The 24,077-nt window shown below is 35.0% G+C and overlaps 1 protein-coding gene across 20 annotated transcripts in view; it reads right to left on the bottom strand.

Annotated features, from left to right (window-relative positions):
• LOC116237840 (uncharacterized) overlaps positions 1–24,077 on the bottom strand; it is a 202,483-nt gene that overhangs the window by 69,115 nt on the left and 109,291 nt on the right. For 18 of the 20 annotated variants that reach the window (XR_016466559.1, XR_016466558.1, XR_016466563.1 and 15 more), the window contains 5 exons: positions 22,972–23,086; positions 18,542–18,664; positions 13,998–14,102; positions 13,336–13,494; positions 12,768–12,925 (listed from right to left, as the gene is read on the bottom strand). The gene's annotated coding sequence lies outside the window, so the exon portion shown is untranslated. Of the gene's footprint in view, positions 1–8,387; positions 8,648–12,767; positions 12,926–13,335; positions 13,495–13,997; positions 14,103–18,541; positions 18,665–22,971; positions 23,087–24,077 lie in introns of those variants that run through there. The other 2 variants (XM_090140143.1, XM_090140148.1) reach the window with 2 other exon arrangements.

Genomic DNA, 24,077 nt, shown 5'->3' with positions numbered 1-24,077 from the left:
ACATGAACAATAAACTATAGGGAGAACCTATATTATGTATTATGTATTATGTATTAGTATTATGAGCATGCTTGCTACTGCTTAATGCTGAAAGCAAGACAGAATAGGAAAAAAAAAACTCACTCATTGCCAAATTTCTATTTCAATCAAGACCTGTTCCCAGTTACTTAAAATCAGACATGCAAAACTCCAGGCGTGGATAAAATACCAAAGTAGTCTTGATAGAAACATTCACTCGTCCAGTAATGCTAGGAGCTCCTAAGAATAAAAATCATCACCTTCACAACTGTTTTGCAGCACTAGGCTAGGCAAGAGCAGAAATCTGAGATCTTGGATTTCAATTTCACTAGCATAATACTTTTTTTTTTTTTTTTTTTTTAAGGTTCATACATAGAATATTTTGGAAAATAAGACCACGTAATTAACAGAAAACTGAGTCTAAATTTGACTTCCAGATTCAGCAACTTTGTTTTACATGACTGAGTCTAGGCTTATTAATTTATAGTAAGACAAATTCTTCCCAGGCAATTGAAAGACACCCACAATAAATTTGGTCCAAGTATTATGATCATTTAAATATTGTTTACTTAATATACATATCTTTTTTTTTTTTTTTTTTTTTACCACTTCAGATGTGCCAGAAAATCTCGATTTCAGATGAACACTTCAGCAGTTTCTTCAAGAGTCTGTAAATGGGAAGTTGTACTTCCTAACCCTAACTAGCATTATATAGGAATCTGTCACGCCATAGTTCTGGTTTGACTGAATGGTGCAAAGATCCTTCTGCAGTGTTTACCTCACCATCATCCCTGTCGGACCAAATCTTCACATCCAAAGGAAAACAAAACACGCAGACAGGTCTCACAGCATCTGTGGACTATTACCCCATACTGATCCCTATAGCTCTTGTATTAACTCCTAAGGCTGACTAACATAGGACTGGGGGGAATAGTCTCAAGCTGCTCCAGGGGAAATTCAGATTGGATGTTAGGAAGAATTTCTTCTCAGAAAGAGTAGTGAGTCATAGGAACAGGTGGTAAAGTCACCATCCCTGGAGGTATTTAAGGAAAGGGTAGAGGTAGCACTTCAGAACATGGTTTAGTGGGCAATCTTGGTGGTAGGTGGACGGTTGGACTGCATTGATCATTTGAAACTTTAACCATTCTATGATTCTGGTCGCCTGTTGAAGATAGTGCAATAGCAGAAGGCCCTATGGAAACCACATTGGAACAGCAGATCAGTGTCAGAACAGCAGACCATATTTTAGGCATTATTAGAAAAGGTGCGTAGAACAAGAATGAAAATAATCTTATGCCACAGCATGTTGTGAGAATACAAGCAGTTCTGATTCTTGCCTTGTGAAAAGGATACACAACAAAACTAGCAGAAGTGTGAAGAGCTGTAACTACTATGATCACAGGTTTCTATGCAACAAATAATAGAGCAGAATACGACTCTTCAGCTTGAAGAGAAAAGACAGGGAATATGATAGAAATCTATTAGATAAACATTGAGGAGTGACTGAGAAATGACTGTTGGACTGCACACTGATTAATTTTAAACCTGCAGATTAATTTAATATAATTTTCTAGATAGGAAGGCTACACTTCTTGAACAAATTCATGAAGAAAAATTTAACTCATACTTAAGAAACTCCATGCTACCTTAGTAATGCTGACACATCCTTGTAGTGGTTTCATTCAGTATGAAGAAGATGGAAAGATACACGTTCTAACATGCAATACTGTAATATTATTTTGGATGATTTCTACTATTGCTGTCTGTGGATCCATTATGTATGCCACAAGGATTTTTTAAAATTATTTTTAATGGATTGGAATAATCATAATTGTCACCATGCAGAAACACTCCTCAGAAAAAAAAACAACCAAATGAAAACACATTATTTTCTCTTTCCTCAAAACATATGTATACATGGGAGTTCAAGAGACTGTCATGGTGTGGTTATCTCACATTGCGGGTACTAATAGGATGATGGTATTTGTTCCTGGGTCACTGAACAAGCTAAAGCTGCCTAAAGTTAAGCTCAAGCTTCAAGTGAAAGTGTTGCCTTTTATTTTTTAAGTGGGAAACGTACAAAAATGCTTAGTTTTGACTGGTCCCACACAGTTTCATATTTGCATTCTCTGCTTTTTGTTTCAGCATAGCTGTGCTAGTAATATTCCTGCCTTCAGGCCAGAAGTTCAGGGGTTGAAGGACAACAGAAGAACTTAGGCTCTAATTCAGTGATGACACAGAGGCAGTGTGCTTGTAGGGGAAGAGCAACCATACTGTCAAAGGTGTCTTCTTTGGATGAAACACTGAACAGAGGTCCCTACTGGCAAGGTCAAATGAAAAAGGAATAAAAATTCATTTTAAAAATATCTTCTCTAGACTTCAGAAAGAAAATAAAAGTTCTGACAGCGTTATTTAGCTAATAAAAACTGTTTGCACATCCATGGTAGGGACTGAGGAAAAAAAATTAACAGTTCTAAGTGTCATTATCAATTCATTACAGAGTACCTTATAATATAAAATTTATCTTACTATGTCACATGCCTTTTGAAATGAAAGCAATGTTTTATAATTCTGAGTAAAAGATATTAACTTTCACTTTGGGGAACCAGATTGGAAAGGAACCTTAATTGTCACATTTTAAAAATTCACTGTCTTCATGTTGTCAGTGGGTTATTAATGAACAAGTGCTCCAGTTTGTCATAAAAATAGTTTAAGATGTAGAAAGATCATACATATCTAAAAATGAAGGAATTCAGTGAACAACAAAATGAGGAAATTCCCTAGACCGTTATCTGAAACCCACTGATCAGCATTATTTTGAAGTCCACATTAAGCTAAAAGCAGAAGAAAAAAAAGGATGGAATTCAGAAATAGAAAACACCAGTAGTCATTCTTGCTGATATTTGTTGGGAAAGACATACAGTAAAAGAAGAAACAGTGCACGATATGTTGAAAATGCCTCACTGACAGACTGTAATGAGAAACATTGCTGGTCTGTTCACCCCCAGCAGAAAGTGTTTCAAAGCCATAAATAGAAGATATGACCTGTAAAATGCACACATCTTCATACGTCCCAGAACACCCTGAAAGTGAGCAGATCAGATTGAGAAAACTGTTTTAGGAGACTATAGTCCACAAGAATTGTCTTTACCACAAGGCCACAGAGGGAACCAGCAGCTTTAGGACAAGATCCTCCAGGATTCTAAGCAATACCAGTGAGGTTCTGATCAAGTCGTACAGAGGGACAAAAGTCTATCAGTTTACACATCTGGCTCCTTTATAGAGGCACACTCACCCTTGCACCCAGAAATGCAAACACATACACACATACTTAAAATAATTACATTAATTTTTAATTAAAACACCCCATTGCAAATTGGCTTTATCCTTTATTATCAGGCTTTCGGACATTTGTATTACTAGAAATATCCCACAGAGATTTCTAAATATAATTTCACATTCTAACTGTCAAAAATGCACCTGAAAGCATAATTTAACTTTCCACTTTATAAAAAGCTGTAATGGTGTGGATCAACAAATGGAGAATTTTGAAATCTCTAAAGAAGCTCTTTGAAAATTTAAGATCCTATTGTATAGAAGTAAAAGACTCGCAGTTTTATCCTCATAGTTTCATTCTACAAAGTGCAGGAAAATTTCAAGAGTTCTGAAAAACAAAACTATATCAAAAATTTATCCACTGATTTAATAATATGAGTGCTTCCGCTTGGAAGAACAGTATGAGTAATATCACCACTCAGTATTTGGTCACTGACAGACAAGTGGGCACTGCTTAGAGCTCTCTATTCACCATACTAAGAACGGTCATCTCTGTGATCTTTAAGGTCACATCTACAATACATAGTCCTGCCAGCATTGCCATTGACTCAAATACAAGAAGGACAGGATTTTTGATAAACACAGCATCACTGAAATTAGAACAGAAAATACACTTTTGCAGTTATATATTTTAATTCAGGAGAGAGGAGAAAATAGAACCGAATTCTATCATGTTGACACAAAGCTTAATTTAGTCGATACAAATGTTTGCTTTAGGAGTACTACCCCGGTATGGAGCAGCACTCACATGAAGTAATACTGCTAGAAAACAAAAGCATGTAATGAAAAGCCTTTAGATTGACTGAAAGCTATTCCTTTTACAGTAAAGATGTTAGTAATCCAGATATATTAAAATAGCTAATATCACTAAAAATCCCTGCAGCTAAACAGATTGAGCAAGCGAAAGCAGACTCAAGTGTAAGAGTCAGAAGAGCAGCCACAGCCTGAATAAGGATTTCAGCTAAAAGCTGGTGTGATACAACTGTCTGCTAGTGCTGCTGGACAGTTTGCCTTTCACTTTGCATATAGTATAAATATTCAAGACACCATATTGACTCTATCAAAAGCAAAAAGCTGTACATAGAATTATCACTTCTGAATACAGAAATTCGGGTCACACATTTTTCCAAGCACGTAGGGCAACCTTAGTATAAGACTCAGAAAATGCACTCACTGTTAAGGCTCTTAAGTGCCAGAATCACCTCTCACATGGGCTTACGTCAGTAAGGAACATAAAAAGATCACAAAGAAATGACACATGATTTTGAATGCATAAAATAAAAGGCTTTAGTATTTCTCCTTGGACACACTCGTGTATTAAAATGTAAGACTCTCCAAGAATGGTGGTAAGCCAAAGTAATGTGAGAAATTAAGAAAAATACCTTTCTCACTAATATAGACTCGCTAAGGAACAACATATAAGTAAACTAAACCAAACTGTTGTATCGAGAGGCATAAATTCCAATCAAAATTATGGGGAATGTGCAAAAGTAGTAGTATAGGGGGATTGATGGGAGTATATTGAGATGATTATAATTTTTGACTCAATATCAGAAAAAAAATATTCCTAACAGGGAAGAATATTAAATTGTTAAAAAGACACACCCAAGGGAAGTAACAGAAGCTTCATTGCTTAAGGCCTTTAAAAATGAATTAAGTAATGCACAAGAAAAAAGATGGCAAATAAGCCTGCCCTTGTTAAAAGAGTTATTGTTAAAAGCATTATCCAACTACTTTTCAACTCACATCAATTACTTTGTCTTGTCATTTAGAACTTCCTATCTTTGTTAATAAAATTATATTAGGATTATATGAGATGATTATTTGAAAATGAAAGCTAAGAAACACTTCTTTCTTCACACATTACCCAGAAATAAACTCATATCTCAACAAAGTAGAAAAAAAGACAAACAACACAACACAAACCACCACCACTCACAGAAAAAAAAAAAAAAGAACAAAAGAAACCACACTAAAACTATATGCAACAGGCAAAGCACAAGAGAGTTTGTCCTCTGCTCCCAAATTCCTTCACTATTTAGTTCCTTGGTATTCTGCACGCTCCATTTTTCTGCACAACTAAATTTCATCTGTTCTTATTTTCAATGCCCTCTCTGTACCTTTGGAAAATTTAGACCTGAATAGATCAGTTGGAAGGGACTTCAAATATCACCTAGACCAGGTGACTCAGCACTTAGCCAAAACTTAAAGCATGTTATAAAGGCCATTATCCAAATACCTCAGAGTTTGTTTTGAAACAGCAAGATTCATTTAAATGTAGCTTTAAATAACTAAGTATTGCTGGTTTTGCATCTCAAATCCCAGAAAATGATGAGGAAAGAAAACTGAAACTTGATCACTGGGTGCTAAGAGGCAGTAACTCACCTATGGAAGATAAGACAACAGGTTCACTTTGTGAGTTTATTTTCATATCATAATCACCAGAGGGAAAATAGTTTGTTGTTTCAATTTTGACAAATTGGCAAGGATTACAAGAATGACTCAATGTATCCTTAGCACACTGACTGTCTAGGAATCCCTTTATAATCTTTCTGACCCTTTTTTCAATATGTTAAGCAGTTAAAAAGTGACAACCTTTACTAGCCAGGTAGTACTAGCCAGCTTTCAGTGACTCAGTTCGTGCAGTGGCCTTGTTTATGCAAGTTCATTAACACAGTTTGTTTTTTTTAATTATCAGCTGATAATAAGCACTTGATAAATACATGAAACTGTCAAAATGTGCATTTGCTATCCATCTATCCATTCATTGCTGAAATGAAAGTTTTTAATACATATCACAGATTTAATGGAACTCCTCAGTTTTCAATTGCAACAAAAATAGTGAGCACTCTCAAATCCAATGTAAGACCTAAAAAGACAGTTCCTAATGAGCACCCATATGTATTCTGACTGGGCTGCTTAACAAACACAGGCACTATCCTTCCTTTGGATCAATCACTATACTTCATACTCAACACATTAAATTATATAAATTATATTCTGAAGTCATTTGACTATTCATCAGAAAGAGAAAACCTGAATACCTACAACTCACTAATTAAGACTGTGCTAACCAAAAAGAGATTTACAAAGACACTACACACTAATAAGACAACTAATTGTCTTCATCTTAGAAAAGGAGGCAAACAACCCAGTTGGGACATACTTATTTTTAACTCCTTCTCATTAAACCTTTCTGAAGGAAAAACACCCCTAGGGGACTGGTGAATTTGAAACCCATTTCTTCAGTTGAATATCCCAAATTTGGTACGTCTCTAATGAAGCAAGCGTAGGGTCCTGTGATCCACAGGTATCAAACTGGGAACTAAACAATCTATTCAGAAAAGCCTGACTGCTACTAGCTGCTAAACAAAGCCACGTAGATTACCTCTTCTCTACGCCAGCACCCTTCCTTTTTGTTTTATACAGATAACGAGATTACTATCTACTTAGAGAACAGGTAATCTTTCTTTCTGCATCCTGAGGACAGTGGGATCTCATGATTAGAATAGCAGTACCAACGCTCAAGAAGACGCTTTTATGTTTTACTTATTTCACATTACACAAAGGGGAAAGCATGGATTCAGAAGTTACCTACAACCTCAAACAATGCAGCATCTCCACATACCCAATTTACCACAACATCTTCGCACTAGGTTTAAATAACCAAGGACAGTGCATTACATTAGTGAGGCGGACAAAAAGGAGAGAAGAGACCCACTGTTTCATACATCTAGCAGTGACTGGTCACCACCAAATCAGGCAAGCTGTTCAGAGATATGGTGGAGTCTCTTTCTATGGATACATAGAAAATTCCAGCTGGACACTTTCCTGTCTAACCTCTTGTAGAGATATCCTTTTCAACCCCTTCGATTCTGCAGTTCTGTGATCTGTGCTCTAGACTGTGCCAAATGCAAAATATTTCTTTCCCTTGCATATGCTCACTAATGACTGTAGATCCTGAACTTAGAATAGAAAACAACTCAAGAACACAAGAATTCTATAAAAATTAAAAATCAAATTTAAGTACCCCAAAGACTACAGCAAGGAATCGATCAGCACAATGAATGAGGTTGTGTGTGCTGTACTTCCCGTTACAATCAGTGAGGGCTTTAACACTCAGCTCCTTCAAAGCACTTCATAACAACATATTTGTGGCATATTATCTGACAAAAAGGTAATATGTTATATAAACCATACATAAAACATTTACACTTTAAAATAAATAGCTTTACAGTATGAGTCGTTGTGTTAGTCATCCATTTTTCCTAAGTCATGATTCCATTTTTTCTTAACAATCACCTTTCTCAAATCAGTTGCTAAGAACGATTAGAAGAACAGGCATCCCTGTGTTTAACAGTCTCCTAGCTGAAAATGCTAATTATACTGCGAGTGAAGTTATCCAAGAGTTAGCACTATTGCACCAGAAGAGGCATGGATATTTCACTCAATCCAGAAAAGGCATCAATTGTTTCCTAGAATACTAAATAAATATGGGGGATTGGTTTGGTTTTTTGTTTTTGCAATATATCAATCATGAAATGTTGCCTATTTTTATTGTACACTGTAGGAAGAATTATATTTAGACTATATAAAACATTACCAGTGGACCTGATAATTCACTCAAAGTAGTTAAATGTGACAAGATATTAGGAAAGAAGCATACCAACAGACATTAAACACTGTTGCAAATTATGCAAGTAATACAGAATGATTACAGACATTTTTGCAACAGATCTTACAGTAATACAGATTATTTCTATTTATAATAACCAGAAATTCTATTTCAATTCAATTCCTTGTATTTAATGATATAAATGCCAAGTAAATCATTAAAAGAAATGTCAGCTCTATCAGCAGCAGCTGTTCTTACCACTGAAAAAAGAGGGGAAGTGTAAGAGCAGGGCAGCTAGCAAACCCCACAGCGGTCTGCAAAGTCACTAGTGGGAAAACAACAAAGGTCTTTCCATGCAACTAACACAGATGTGCCCATAGCCAAACTGTCAGAAACAGTTAAGATGACAGCTACTCACAGTTCATTATTTCCTTCTCACAGGTCACTGGGTGACAAGCTGGGTCACCATGCTTTGTCGGCTGCAACAGTCCTTCTCTTCTGTCCCCCTCAGTTCTTATTCCATTTAAATGAAGGTAAGCCACCCAAATTGGTATATAAACGTAAATAAACATCTTCAAATGCTTTCTAAAAATGGGAAATTAATGTTTATTATATCTTCCTTTCATTTTCAGACAGATGTAACATCTCCTGTCTGTGATGAACTGAGAACGAAATTTGTATCTGATGCAGATACATCTATTAGGATAATTTTGTCAAGTGACTAAAGCACATAATGAAAGCTAATTTGTCAACAATTCAAAGCTTTAGCCTTTAGAATACTTACCTGGCAGATACATCAAGCAAAATCATTGCAATTCAGTAAAAAGATAGTGTTTTCACAGAGGAGATTTCACAAAGAAATCAGTGTCCTTAAAATGAATACAGACAAGATTTTAATATTATAAAATACAGTGTAGAGATACTTTAATAACTATTTTAAAATCCAAAAATATCCAAAGTATCCAAATCATAGCCTTGTCATTACTTTTTTTTTTTTTTTTAAATACATTCTCATCGGTCTTCCTGGAATAATCATAATTCATAATACAGGTACAGATCATGACTTACGTTTTGTCCACTTGGAATTTACAAAGAATGAGTAGTTTGTAAAGAATCAGGGTCAAACATTCACTTAGCTGCTACAATCAATTTTACCAATTCATAGTTGTGTCACTGGTGGAAGTGGGAGAACATTTTCATCTCCTTGGGGTATTCTTAAGTCATCTTTCCTACACTAATAAGTCTTATAAAAATGTAATAACTGAATCTGTCCAAATGATTCAGAAAAAAAGTAAAATGAAACCAATTGTCCCAGATGTGTCTTTCTTAGTATTAAATATGACAAGGTCATAAGCATTCTGACCCAGATCCAAGAATGCTTGTACCAAGCATGTACTTGCTTGGAAAACACTTAAACACATATCCAGATTAGAGACAAAATCTTCAGAAAATTGTGAAACCAGGCTTATATCTGGAAACGAAGTGATTCAATAAGGCTCAACTAAAAATACATTAAAGCAAGCAATTAATCATTTGGAATGTGACTACTGCTATTCTATTTAATTTTCAAATAAAATGTACTGCTAGGAAACTCCTGATACAGAACACATGCACATTCTTTCTAACATCTGATAACATTCTTTGATGTGGTTTCACATTAGAGTATTGAAACTACACACAACTACATGCTAACATGCATTTTGAAGTACAGAACATTCCTCAGCAGAGATAGATACAAGAAACTAGTGTGAACTGCAGCATGCAAATTAAAGAAGTGTTTAATTTAGAGTCAAAAGAATTTTACTCTGCTACGGCTGGGCTCAACTGGTAAGATTATAAGAATAAGTAATCATTTAAAATGCTGTTGGAAGATATAAGAGTCTCAATACCCAAAACATTAAGTTATCTTGATGCAAAGATGATACCACGTAATATCTTTCTAGAAGTGTCCACTCTAGAGATTTTTTGAACAGCAATGGACTTGTAGTTTCCCATAAGTAAGCAGTAAAGATGAGAATAAGAATGAGAAGGAAATCAGTGGCTCTTAGTTACTTAGTAAAGTCATTAGTTCTTGTGCACTGAGGGAAGTATACAAATCACAATCATACAGATCACCTCTCCACTCGTTCTGATCCTAAACACCATGACTTAGCAATTCCAACCTTTCCTGTCCAAGGACCAGCTTATAACTGGATTTTTGCTGTTTGGGGTAATACTGGTTTTTTTAACAATTGAAAGAATTTTTTTTCCTCAGTGTCATTTGCTGGAATGGATAAGCTTTTCACATTTCACATTGAAACTTGGGGATTCAGTCAGGTAAATCAGAGATGGGGTTCAGGCTCTCATATCATATATCATGTATCATATAACTTGATTAAAGTATCTGGTGCACTGAAAACCCAACACTGGAAAGAGCATTAAGTTATCCCCAAAGATACAAAGAACTTGCTGGAACTGCTAAGATAGGACACAAAGAGAAACAAGCCATTTCCTTTTCTTTGCTGTCATGTATCACAGGATAATGTGCAGCTGGTTAAATAATTTGAAGGTAAGATAGGGACTCAATGCAGCTTTCAAACAGCAAATATAAATAAGAAATCTAGTTGTATGAAGATCATTGCAAACAAATGAACTTGCAACATAAGTAACCATGGTCTTTGAAACTTACCCCTCTTTCTGAAAGCCCTTCCTAAAAAGCATACAGAATATGTGCTGTTGTTTTCTAAACATAACATTGGCTTCATTCTGTGGTGGCTCTCCATGAAAGCATGGCTGTTTCTCATAACCTGAGCCAGAAGAAATACTAATTATGACAGCTCTGAATGGCACATTGCCCCAAAACACTAAGTTGAAGAAGGAATAATTTAAGGCTGGATTCAATCACTTAAAAATAGACCAACCCTTGCTAGTATTTGAGACTTTATACATCCTTACAGTAATCTGAAGCAGCTAGAAGCCTGGTGATATACTCAATACCTAAAAGCATACTAAACTACTAAGCTTGAGCAGCTGATTCTCCTCTTAGAGGCACTTCTGCTCTCTTCCTAGTAATCAGTCTGCTAAACTTCAACAAACGTGTTAGCAGGGCAGTTAAAAAGAATTTGTAAAAAGACTTCACCATCATAGCAGGGGCAGTAATCATAATGTTAATTTTATTGACATAGTTGGAGCAACTCCTGAAACAGAAATTGTAGGACAAGGATATGGTTTCCTCTACTACCACAATTCATTTTCACGTAGGACACTTTTCCATGCTCTGTAAAGAATGGTGAATTTCTTTCCTACATGGAAATTGAACAGCTTATTTTTTACATTAACTTCCAGAAGGGCGTTGAAAGTATACTTTAAGCTACAAAATATAGTCTGTCACAGTCTAGAGGAAAATGTCAGCAAGAGAATTTATGTCCCTAGGTATCTCCCGTAACAGAGGTAATTGCAGAAGTTTCGTATTTGTTACCATTACTATTTACCACAAATGTTTTCGACAATAATGTTATTAATTTAGTATTTTTTTGTAGTATTAGTTCAGAAAAATGCTTTAGACAGCATGAATCCACTTTTGGTGAAAAGAGATGTATAAACACCAAGTCAAGAATTCAATGCTTAAAAATTATTTTGACTATAGTGTTCTAAATCAATTGTCTGCATTTTCCAAGAAGAAATTTTTAGATCAACACCTAAATACTGTTATCAGAGCCTAAAAGCATGGGTGGATACTCCGTTAAATAAATTTTACTCATTCTACTGTACTTAAATGAAATTATACACACATAGCTACCATCACCTATTTAGACCATGACAATTAATACTTCAAACATTGTGAAAAAAATTGCAAAAAACAATTTTAAATTATACTGGCTCTTTCAAAAGATAACTTCCATAAACAGTTTGCTTTAAGCACATAACAGTATATATGAGTTGTTAAATAACCTATGTTCAACAAAGCTTTAAAGTTAGATGCATTCAGTACCATTTGAAAACTACCATAGATAGCCAAAGACTAAATATTTGCTGGATAATATTATAAAGAAATACCAGTAGCTCTAGTCTTTGAACAAGTACAACAGGAGCAACATATGGGTTACCTAAATGTAATATTTCCAAGACAATCTCTAATATTCCAGATAAACCAAAACTGGTTGTTTTCAGTTGGCAGTAAATTGCTATTATTAGCACCCTATCAGTAGTAACAACATTACTTAATTCAACTTTCAAATAGTGAGTGATGTCTAGTGGCCTTTCATCTAATGGGAATTCCTTTTTCTTTTTTTTTTTTTTAATTTAAAAATTTTCTTCTAAAAAACAGCCAAAGACTCAAAAATAACTAACCAAAAGCCACCCCTTAGATAAAAAAGAAAAAAAAAAAGAAAAAGGTTTTGGTTAAGTAAAAAAGACTGAAACCAGGGCAAACTTTTATGCATGCTGTAACTAGAAGTAATTAAGAACACTGCTTATAATAAAGTATTGTATTACTTATAATAAAGTATTTACCATTTAAACTTAAATCTTGTGGCACAAACCATGTAGCAATGTTGATTAGAATTTTTGTGAAGTTAGTTTTGTAGATAAAATGTGCATTTGCAATTACTATCAAACTTATCATACACATCAATTGTTAAAAAAAAATGCACATAAATGTCACCCTTTTTCATTAATTTTCATCAAAATCCATGTTTGCTTATCAGCCAGAGGGTTTCTGAGATATTTCTATAACATCCAGGAAATCAATCTTACATGAAACTGAAGGAAAACATCTAATGTCATTGAACAATAAATATCAGTTCTGTCAGTGGCTTACCTTTGAGCTGAGGCCTTAGGATGTTTCTCTTCTAGTTTCCTCACCAGTGCCACTGTCAGCTGTGTAGTCTCCCCTAGGGGATCTGCAGGCATTAAATGGGTGTCCAAAGGTCCTGAAAGTTGTTTCTGATTGAGATTGCTGATATTTTTTTGCAGAACCTAGGAGACAGAAGTACCACCATGCAATTTATATATTGCAAATTAAAATAATGTGTTGTCTTTTCCAAATAAGGCTGTTGATTAACAGAAAATGTCAGAAATCCAAATAGCTATGTCAAGATACATCCAGAAACTGAGTGAATTTTTTTTTTTTGTTTCCTTCTTACTGAGTTTTCCCACATAGAAAAGAAGAAACTTAAAGAATTGCCCCACATAGAATATATTTTTAAACATTCTGGCATGCAAATATATAAAGAATTCATTAAAACTGTTTTTAAAACTACTATTTGCCTAATATGTAAATATATTATTAAATTAAGAAATCAAACTTGTTTATTTAAAGAAATAAGTTGATTTCCATGTTCATATTTCCCTTTTCAAAATGTGTTTTTGAAAGGATTCTCTCTGACCTGCCTCTGGCTTAATACTGTGACCTCTTCAGCTGAGCTGCCGATTCTATCTCCTGATGCACTGAAGACTAGGCCCAATGGTGAATGCAGCTTTTTGTCTGGGTCATCTCCTCTTTCATTTAGTTCCTCTAGGTAGGTCAGAACAAACTCAGAGTAAGCCTGTAGGAAAGGACAGAGGCAGAGGGTTAGTGAAGAAAAACATCAGCTTTACCAGCAGAATCATAACACCACCCAGAATGATGGGGAAAGTGGTCATTAACGTAGGCGATATTACAAAAGTTCTTTACTGAAATAACTTTGTATTTCACAAAGTTTCAAATGCAAAACTACATAATGACCTTTTCATGTGCACTGAAGTGAAAAATGTATAACATCTTTGATTGTTATGTATCAGTTTAAGAATAAAGACTGACAGCTCTCAAAACAAGAATTCTTATAAATAAAAGGAAAAAAGAACTGTATCCCTAACTTTAGATAATCATATGTAATTTAGTATAAGTTACATGTTTAGGTAGACATTTTCATGAAAGATTAGAAGAATTTTAAATTGCATATTCCAAATTAAAGCATATCATGCACAGAAAAAAAAAAAAGCTTTATGATGGTTTTGAAATCAAAGAAAATGTTACTGCTTTAATTAATTAGTAAATTAAACCATTTACCTTCTTAATACTCTGCTGATGCTTGGTTACATGGCCAAATGCTCCAAACACTGCAATTTCTCAGGCTCTGCTCCTATCCAAGCAGTTGTTCAAGTCTGCTGTCTCCTTGATGAAATGCATAGAATATTTTTGACTTACACTACAAACTTTAAGTTCTGCAAGACTCTGAACTACTTTTAGTGTATAAAATGAACAGATATTAACTGCATTAAATTAGACCAAAAATAATAACCAAAGTATTTGAGTATTGAATATTAGCACATTGATACTTATTTATTAATACATAACCTATCACACATTTTATGGTTACAGACTGGAGTGTCTCACAAGTGTAAGAAAGACAACATTTTTCAGTTCCATCAGCCATGAATTTATCAATGTAAGTAATTGCATTAATAAGGCAAGTATCATTACAATGTATTTGAACATTTTCCAAAGCCAGTTCAATATGGAAACCTACTGACTGAGTAAAACTTCCAACATTAAACACAAAGCAGGACACCAAAACTGAAGCGTACACACAAAATCTGAGAGGACTTTTTTGTTCATACCTTAAGAATATAAAGCTGATATTGTGTTGTTCTGGCCTGAAATTTTACTAGACATGCTTAATAATAGAACTCAGATTTTTAGGTCCTGCTGCATCATTTTTCATTTTGCTTTCTTCCAGGCTTCCCATGAGTGCAGATATTTTCAGTTTAGGAACATGTTACATTTCCCTTCAAAATAAATCCCCGCACGACAGCAAGAGTACAGCAACCAGTGGGGTGCTATTACTCCTCAAGGAAAACCATTCCTTAGGAATCAATAACATTAACTCTTCTGTTTATCACCTTGAATATAGAAGATACTAGGAAACTTTTCTGTGCTGCTTTGGTTTTGTCTGCATTTTTAGCTGATGCGATACAGCAAATAAGATTTCTGTTTTCAGATCTGGCTACGTGAATTGTGAGGTTAGGGTCAATTTCCTTAAATATCAGGTTCTTCCTCTAAAGCACTTTACACTCACTTTTCTTATCAGTACTGCTAAAAAAAAAAAAAAAGGGGGGGGTCTTTTTCTTTTCCCTCAATTTTCACCTTTTCTCTGTGACTTCAAGCCATCATTTCTTGTGCCATAACAAAGCATTTGGCAGACATTCAGTAACAAGAAATCCAAGCCAAAATTGCTCCAGTGAAATGATAGGTATTAACCACGTGGGTATTTCAAACCCAGCTCACTGCATGGCACATTTTTGCCAGTAGGCCAGACAGTGGGGAGGCAGAAGAGAGAGTCCTTATTTCTGCCCAGTTCAACTTGGGGCTTATAGGCTTCCATTTCCTTTGCATTAAACGCTCATTGTAGGTACTCAGGAAAACCTCTCTCTTTCAGAAAAGTCAATACAAAAATAACTTCCTGGTGCAAACTGTGACAAAAGCCTCTAACTTTCCCAGGACAGAAAAATTGTTTTGCAGGTAGTTCAACCCTTAATCAAACATTTCAAGCCCAGATCACAGAATGGCCAGGGTTGGAAGGGACCTTAAGGGTCATGATCTCTTAAATGTTCTCATCAGTGACTTGGATGCAGGACTTGAAGGTATACTGAGTTTGCAAACTGCACTAATATGGGAGCAGCTGCTGATTCCCCCAGGGGCAGAGAGATCTCAACAAATTGGGGGCTAGGCAAACCACCTGCAGTTTAACAAGAGCAAGTGCCAGGTTCTGCACATGGGATGGAGCAAACTCTTGTTATACACACAGACTGGGGGATAAAGGGCTGGAGAGCAGCTCCGCTAAAAAGCACCTGGAGGTTCTGGCTGATAGCAAAGTTGAACCTGAGCTACCAGTGTGCACTGGAAGCAAAAAGGGCCAACCAAAGCCTGGGGTGCATCAGGCCCAGCAGTGCCACAGTGCAAGGGGAGGTGCTGTCTTCCTTCTGCTCTGCACTGTGTGGCCTCACCTCAAGCACTGGGTGCAGGTTTGTGCACCGCAGTGCTAACAGAAGGACATAAAACTATTAGAGAGCATTCAAGGAGTATTTGGACAATGTTCTCAGAGACACAGTTTGGTTTTTGGTGGTACTGTGTGGAGCTAGGAGTAAGGATATCATTACATTTTTGCCTAATATACATCTCATGAAGAAAAAAATGAAGATTAATTTTTCTTTTCTGCTTAAGAAAGAAGAGTCTGGGAAACAGAAAAACAAAATCAGGATCAAATTGTGAACCAGTATCTTAAAAAATTACCTCATGATTTTGCTGTTTTTTTCAGTACAAAATAGTATTCTCTCACATCATAAATGCTTTCACAGAGGAGAGTGTACTAATGGCATACACAGTAAGTGTATGGGTATTAACAGGTATTAATTCCAAGAAAGTGAGTTTCCTTCTCAGTCTGAATGATGTGTCACATATCATTACACTGTACTCTGCTGCTTTCCTTTATGTCAGTTTTTGTTGGCCTACATATGCTGCAACTTAAAATAACATGACACTCCAGATAAACTGAATGTGATAGGAAATACACAGAGAAGTAGAAAATGCTTCAAGCAGACCTACCACTAACCATTAGTATTTTTCCCCCACAAAAGACACAGGTTAGAATTGAAGTGTTGTAGTTATTAAATATCAGAAACTCTTTCCATATAATGTATAAATTACAATAATTGTTATATTGAATAATCCCTAAGCCTAATGAAACAAGGAATAGTGCAGCTGACAACTGTATTTTATTTTCAAAGCATTCTAGAATAATTCCAGATAACAGACAATGGAATGGGAAGACTGTCTCCATTTTGTCATTGTTGAACGTGTGCAAGTAACTGAGTGTAATCCAGTGTCCATATAAAAGGACAAGAAGGGGAAAATGTAATACTGCTGCTGGTTTCCTACTGGACATGTGTGGTTTCTTTCATCTTTTCCCCATTTTCCCAAGGTTACCAGTACTGTGGATGCTCCCAACATTTCTGTAAGCATTTTTTAAATATCCAAGTGTGACCATTTGAACAGGATCAATGAAAATACCAATCTTTAGCAGCATGAATTACTGGATATGAACCACTGCTGTGTTAATTCAATCCAATAGTATTTATTTTTTGAGAGGACAAGGCTGCTGAAAAAAGAAAAAGCCACACCATACTTCAGTGAATACCACAATTCCATTGACATCCATAGGTACTCTCCATTGCTGAGAGCAACATGTATGAGCCTGCTGACCTACACACATCAGACAAACATCAGAATTCAAACAGAATTCTGAGGAGAATCTTGACCTCTACACACACACAAATAAAAAGGAGTTCTTCTGTCAACACTGTATGCTGAAGACCTCATATTCTTGCTGTCCTTTTAAGATTTGACCTGATCAAAGTAAATGGCAAGGAAGCTCTCAGTAACATATTTACTAGAAAAATACATTTGTTTTTAATCAACATATTCTACAATAATAAAAAGTAAGCAAAACAGCAACTCGCAGCTTTTTGAAAAATGTCTGTTGTGATTTTGTATTTTTTTAATATTTAATTTTTAGTACTTCTTTCAGGGAGAGTTTCTAAATTTGTCATATCAGATAAAACCTAAAGGTTAAAATTTTTTGTTGTTATTCTGTTTTTAGGACACCCACTTTGACAGTGGAACTGGCTCAATTAATTTAAAAAGTTTTAATACACTATGCTTATATTTAATAAATACATTTTTTTTTCAAAAATAACAAACATGAATTGCTATAGTGATGATATTGTGTCAAAAGAAAAAGGGAATATAGTAGAAAAGGAAAAATCTCAAAATCTGGTACATACCAAATGCAAAAATAATATTACATCTTACAGTAGATGGAGCCATTCTTTCCCAAACCCACTGCTGATGAATGCTACTTGTCTTTACAGAATGAGTAATTTGAAGAGTTACATCTCATTTTATGAAAACAGAAAAATAAATTAGCAGAGAAATTGGCATTTACACTTCAAATAGCATGATTTCACAGGGAAAAAAAAAAACAGGTTGATTTATGAAAACACCATGAATAAGCACCTAACAGTAAAGATGTGAAAAAGAAATAGCAGTTTCTCCTGCTGCATACAAGAAATAAGATATGAATCATGTATTGAGAATTTTTGAAGTGAAAAAGAATGTACTTATTTTCATAGTAATGCAAACTAAATCAGGATAAGGTACCTCAACTGGGATTGTTTTCTCTACATACAACACCAATGATACATGCATTTTAAAATCTGGTTCCAAACAATATTCACTAGGAAAGAGAAGATTTTTGAAAATCCTTTTTTTCATTCTTTGTCACAGAATGAAATCAGCAGCTATCACATTGTTCTGTCTCAGGTAAACTCAATCAGTATTTTAGGATAATATTTAAGATAATAAAAGGCTGTGCTAATTAGGCTAAACAAGTGCAACGGGTTTTCCAGACAAGTTCAATGTCATTAAAGGACTGCCTTCTCTTTCAAAGGTAAAATTTAAAAATTTTTCAAAAACCACGCTTAACAAACTCAGCCATAAATTAGATTCTCCTAACTAACAGGGTATACATTCAAAATAGACGTAAATGATCTCACCTGATATTCTGCACAGACTCTGCTCCAAATGCTACCACAGCTCAAGCTGAAAATCCAGTTGCTGAAGCAAAATCAATTTCACTGGTATGTGGCTCAATCTATAAGTGAAGTGGTAAAGGGCCCCTGTTCACAAGAAAAAATTCAAAAAGCTAAGGAAATTCTCTAAGAGCTAATCACCACAAACATACCTGCAGATTCTAAATTTTTGAAAGCAGTAGCAGAATATTGAAATCTATTATGTGAACTCATTAAGGCTCATAATTGCAAACCTATACTCGCATACAACTTGAGCAATACCTAGCAATATAAAAACAAACACCTGTACACTATTTTTGAATGAACATTTCAGCATATTCCATTCTGTGCATTACAGAGCAATAATCTAAAGCAATTTTTGGATAATTATGTCCTCAAACATTTAAAAGCACCTTGGTCAATTCTGCCAGCTTTGAAGTAATTTGAGTTGAGCCAAGAATCTCTGATAGCAACTCTGTTATCCAAAGCTCTTTCTAAGGAATACTAACAGGAGTGGCTGATCTGGGAACTAAGGGGTCTCTCCTGCCCCTATTTTAGTGCTTTTTGTTCTTTGAACAGTTGTCTTTGAACTCAATATCTCTGTAGTATAAGCTACTTATATTTTAGTTCTAAATATCATTATTACAAGTTACTTTTATGAGTGCCACTTCAGGCTTTAGTCCACCTTAATTTCTTATTTTGCAAAAACATTCATATAATTTATGGTTTTACAGTAACAAAACACTTTATGCACCTGAATGAACTGAAACCTTGCCTGTTACTTACAAAGTTATATTTTGCTTATTTTATATCATACATACATCTGTATGTACACACACAAGCATAACATGTAATTTCACTAGCTGTTTTCATGAATATACTCCACAAATACAAGAGAAAAGTAGAAAAGTATTGCATTTCCCAAGAATAATCACCCAAACCTGATTTTCAACCTCAGAATCGCCTCTATTTCTAGTACTCCACAAAAAAAAAAAGTATGGAACATTGAAAGTCTAAGCTATTGGAATACAAAACCTTTGTAATGCTTTTCTCAATGGCAGAACAAACCTGGGCTTAGGGTCCAAATTTTCAGCTATTTATAGCAGTTATATCTGCTTAACATCAGTTTACGACTGAAGCCATATAATCAATCAACTTTCCCTGATTCATTTCTCGTGGGCACTTTTCAACCACAATCAACCTCTTCTGACCTATCAAACAATCTGAACAACTCTTGTGTACCGGATATGAAAACTGGGAATTGTATCCACTAACAAGGAGAAATGATAAGTTTGTATTCCTTTAACTACTACTAGAACTGTTCCCTCTCTGTCAACCCAGCATATGATACAATATTAAACTTCAAATTAAAATTATATATATATATGTTATATATATATATATATATATATACACACACACAGGCTGAAAAAAATGAGATTGTTGTAAAACTGAAATTTCTGTTGTTACATGTAGAATGGCTAAGGTCAATACCATATAAAGACAACTTTATCTTCACCTAAGTAAACCTTACAGAGTTTTAAAACTGAAATTAGCTTAAAATACTGCATAAATACAGGATAGAAATGATATTGATGCTTATAATAGTTTATATTCCTACTTCCTCTGCAATTTAAATAAGGCATATAACAACTACATATAAAAACAATTCAGAGCCTCAGGGGAAAAAAAAAAAAGATTTAAAAATCATTACATTCCTCTAAAGATTAGGATTGCCTAGAAATTAAAGTCAGAATTTCACATTAACTATTTGGTTTAGGCTGCCTTCATTTCAAATTCCTGCATTTGCTTTTAATTTTGACATTTTATACAGTTCTAGATAGTTTATTAATAATAAGAAATCATTTTTAATGGAACAGTTGAACTGATGTTGGTTAAATAAATGCAAAGTTATCAAGTCTTGAAACAGAAGATAGTTCTGCTCGGTAGTTTCAAGGTGTCTGCAAAAAACACGTTTCTGAAGTCTCATCCTACTGCAGGCAAGAAAGAATTCTTTACATTCCAGTATACAGATAGGGCTTAAGGTTATATCAGCCAGCTAGGAACGTGCATGTCTGACTTGTATAACACTTACTTTAAATGTAAATAAATCAAAACTAGGTTCAGTACACAATCTTATTCATGTGGGACATGTCTAGCAGAAGTAGGGTTTATTTTTCACCTAAGTGTCAGTAAGTGACAGATCTCAATGACACCCCATGCTATTTTTCTACAGGGAGTACCAAGAACTAGAAATATGCAGACTTACTACGAATCTTGACATCTGCAACATTCCCAGGGTATCACATCAGCCCCTTTAGGTTATTTCAATTTGATCTACATATCCATGAAAATAAAAATCAATGTGCCCAATGGTCTAGTAAAACATTCACCCTATCCTATGCAACTGCATCCTTTCTGTGAAGCACGGGCGTAAAGGCACAGTGACCCTCAGAGCTATGCCACTGGGAACTTATCCATCTTAGCAAATGATCTCTCATGCTGAACAAGTTAATAGATACCATCTATTAAGAGAACTTTTCCCTTGCTCCTTCTGCACTGCCGAGGCTTACTATTAGTGAACTCCAAATATCAGCAGGTGCTTTTACAGGAACTATACAGAAGGACAAGTGCTTTCATCTAAGGCTCTGCAAGTACATGCAACATCATCAATATCTAAATTTAAGCTACCTTTTTACTTGTATAATCTCACCACACCACAGAGAATTCAGTTTACCAATGGAGAACTTCAGGATGTTCTTAACTCTGGCTTGTTTGTAGATGTGATAAGGCAAATAATTGTTCAGAAGGGCAAACTGTTCTTTTTTCAGTGTGGAAAAAGGACTGTGAAAAGCTTTAAATGGTATTTCCTTTTGTAAGCATAGTTTTATCTTTAAGTTCAGGGTTGGCTTTTCCTTTTAAATGACATTGCATAGTCATAGATAGTATTTATCAAACTGAATAATTATTAGTATCTATAATTTCATAAGTCCAACATTTACAAGCAGAAGTTTAATAAAAATATATACAACTGAAATTTTATGCTAGTCTACCTCAAAACTCAGAGAACTAAGAATTCTAGATCAAAAAAAGACATCAGTAGAACTTAAAAGAGCCAGTGGTTGACTTAAATCCATTAAATTTAGGTGCCCCACCTTCAGCCATTAACTCCTAATAAAACCCTATCATCTATCAGTGTTATTGCATTTGCTGTATAGAATCTGGATGTAAACCATAACAGTAGAAAGGGGGTCATTTTCACACAGAAATTTTAAAAGCTTAATTTTGAAGATGAAAACAGTATCTCCAGATGGAGGCAGGCAATTCAAAAATAATTGGTACAAATAGTAGTAACCTTTATTTCATACATCTTCAGTCCACAGAGAATATTCATTTTTTGCCTGTTGAATTGTTCACTCAATTAAGAGACAGCATTGTCCCAGGTTAGCTCTTCTCACCCCAAGTTCATTTTGAAATCCAATGAAAGTTAGTTAGCACCATAAAAAGTAATCAGACCCCGAGCTTCATTGAGCTTGCAGATGTTTCTTTCACTACACACTTGGTACAATGTATAATTCACTTCAAAGTGAATTAGCATACAGCTAAAAAAAATTTTGGGAGCTGATGCTTCTGATCTGTTGGAGCCCTTCAGCACCCTTGGAACACCCCACATCCATGACAACTTTGGGACACAGTAATTTGATAGCATTGATTATTTAATAATAAGCTGATCAGGTACTGTTTGTAGTTTTTAAGTTTCCAGCTTTGCCACTCTCTAGTAATCTTTTCCTCAGTGTTATAAATAAGTTGGCTTGACTCAGTGTTGCTAGTCATTTTCCTAACACTGATTCCCTTATGAAATATAGTGCATATTTCATTGAGAAGATCTAACTTCTTGTATCTTAGACAAAGTGAAAAAAGGCCAAGCACCTCTCAGCCTTCCCTTCTCCACGCTGGGCAACCAGTTCCCTCAGCCTCTCCTCACTGCACATGCCTTGAGCCCTGCCAGCAGGTTTGGTGCCTCTTTGGGCACTTCCAAGGCCCCTCACATCCTGGTGATACATTTCCACTAACCTCAGATCCTTACAAGGTCTCAGGAAGAATTCAAACCCAGAAATCTAAAGCTGTACACTATGTGTGATGCCTTGTTCTTTATGTATGTTAAAGTGCCAACATTCTTAAAATATATAAAGCTTCATCACCATTTAAAATATTTAATAAATCAGGTATTGTGGTTGGAAGTTACTGCCAGTCATAAATTGAATATTAAAGGTCAGCTGTAACATGAATTATCATAAAGCCAATTACTTGCTATATAACAATTACTGAAATCAAACAACATCAGTGATTTTCCACTATTATGCAAAATTTCTAAATACGTTACCAGTAGAAAGCCCAGTGAAGATGTGAAATACCTTTTCTGTATACTTCAGTTTATATTTAGAGACGTGTCACCACTCATTCCGACTGCAACAGGCTGACCAGCAGCTCAGCAGCTCTGTTTCACAGCTCAATTCAGAATCGTTTCAGCTTTCCAATGAATGAAGAAAAAAAAGAACAGGAAAAAAAAAAAAAAGAAAGAAAAAAAAAAAGGTTTGAATAAGTTAAAAGAACCAGAAAATTCAACAATGTGTCACAAATAGAGAGGTCATTATGCCTGGATAACCCAGGATATTAACAGTTGCAGAAAGTGAAACACTATCCACAACTTAGCAGTCAATGAGCCCTGATCAGAACCAGTGATCTTCTGTACAACAAGGGTGGCATTTTACAGTTCAGTGCAAAATGGAACAGACCCTTGATATCTTCATTTGTCCTTTTTTCTGTGCATATTTCACAGTGCAACGATTTAGGGTCCATAACGTGTCACTTGTTATACTTATAACTGCAGAGTTTACTTGAAATATGTATGCACAGAAAAAAGTTCAGTGAACTGCAAAGATTGCAACAAATCTATAGCTTTGATCCAATATAAAGTTTTACTCCAAGTCTGAAACAATGCTGGTTAAACACACCAAAAGTTCTATTTGAACTGCTTTTGCTTCTAATGCATGCATTTACTGTAGAAGCAGATCACTTCAAGCTTTCTTCTAAATCAATGACTCAAAATACTTTTTCATTAAATTTCATTTTAAAATAACAATGGACATATTTTAGAAGTGTTGCTAAAGTACTTTATTTTCAATATTTTACTGTACTAGGCATGGGGGTATAAGAAAAAATGAGAGGAAAGGATTCTTCTGTAAAAGGAATCGCCAGCATCTCATGGCAAATTTGAGCCTTACTTTAAAAGCTGTAATAGAAAATGCCACAGAGATTCTCATACCATATTGCACAGACTTGGGAATATTGAGAGGTTTTCTGTATGGATTTTTATGAATGTTTTTCTCTTGTCCACCCTTCTGCACAGTGATAAATAATCCTTCTGACAAACTGATTAAGTGGTATTCTGGTAATGTCAATCTGCAAAAATGCTTTATCATTTCTAGGAAGAATCTACTATATTAGCACAGGTTAGTAT

Source organism: Phasianus colchicus, chromosome 5, assembly GCF_987193195.1.
Source record: "Phasianus colchicus chromosome 5, bPhaCol1.hap1.1, whole genome shotgun sequence".
In the NCBI taxonomy this organism is placed as follows: domain Eukaryota; kingdom Metazoa; phylum Chordata; class Aves; order Galliformes; family Phasianidae; genus Phasianus; species Phasianus colchicus.
The sequence above is the reverse complement of the archived record's forward strand: the minus strand, read 5'-3'. Positions and strand labels throughout refer to the sequence as shown.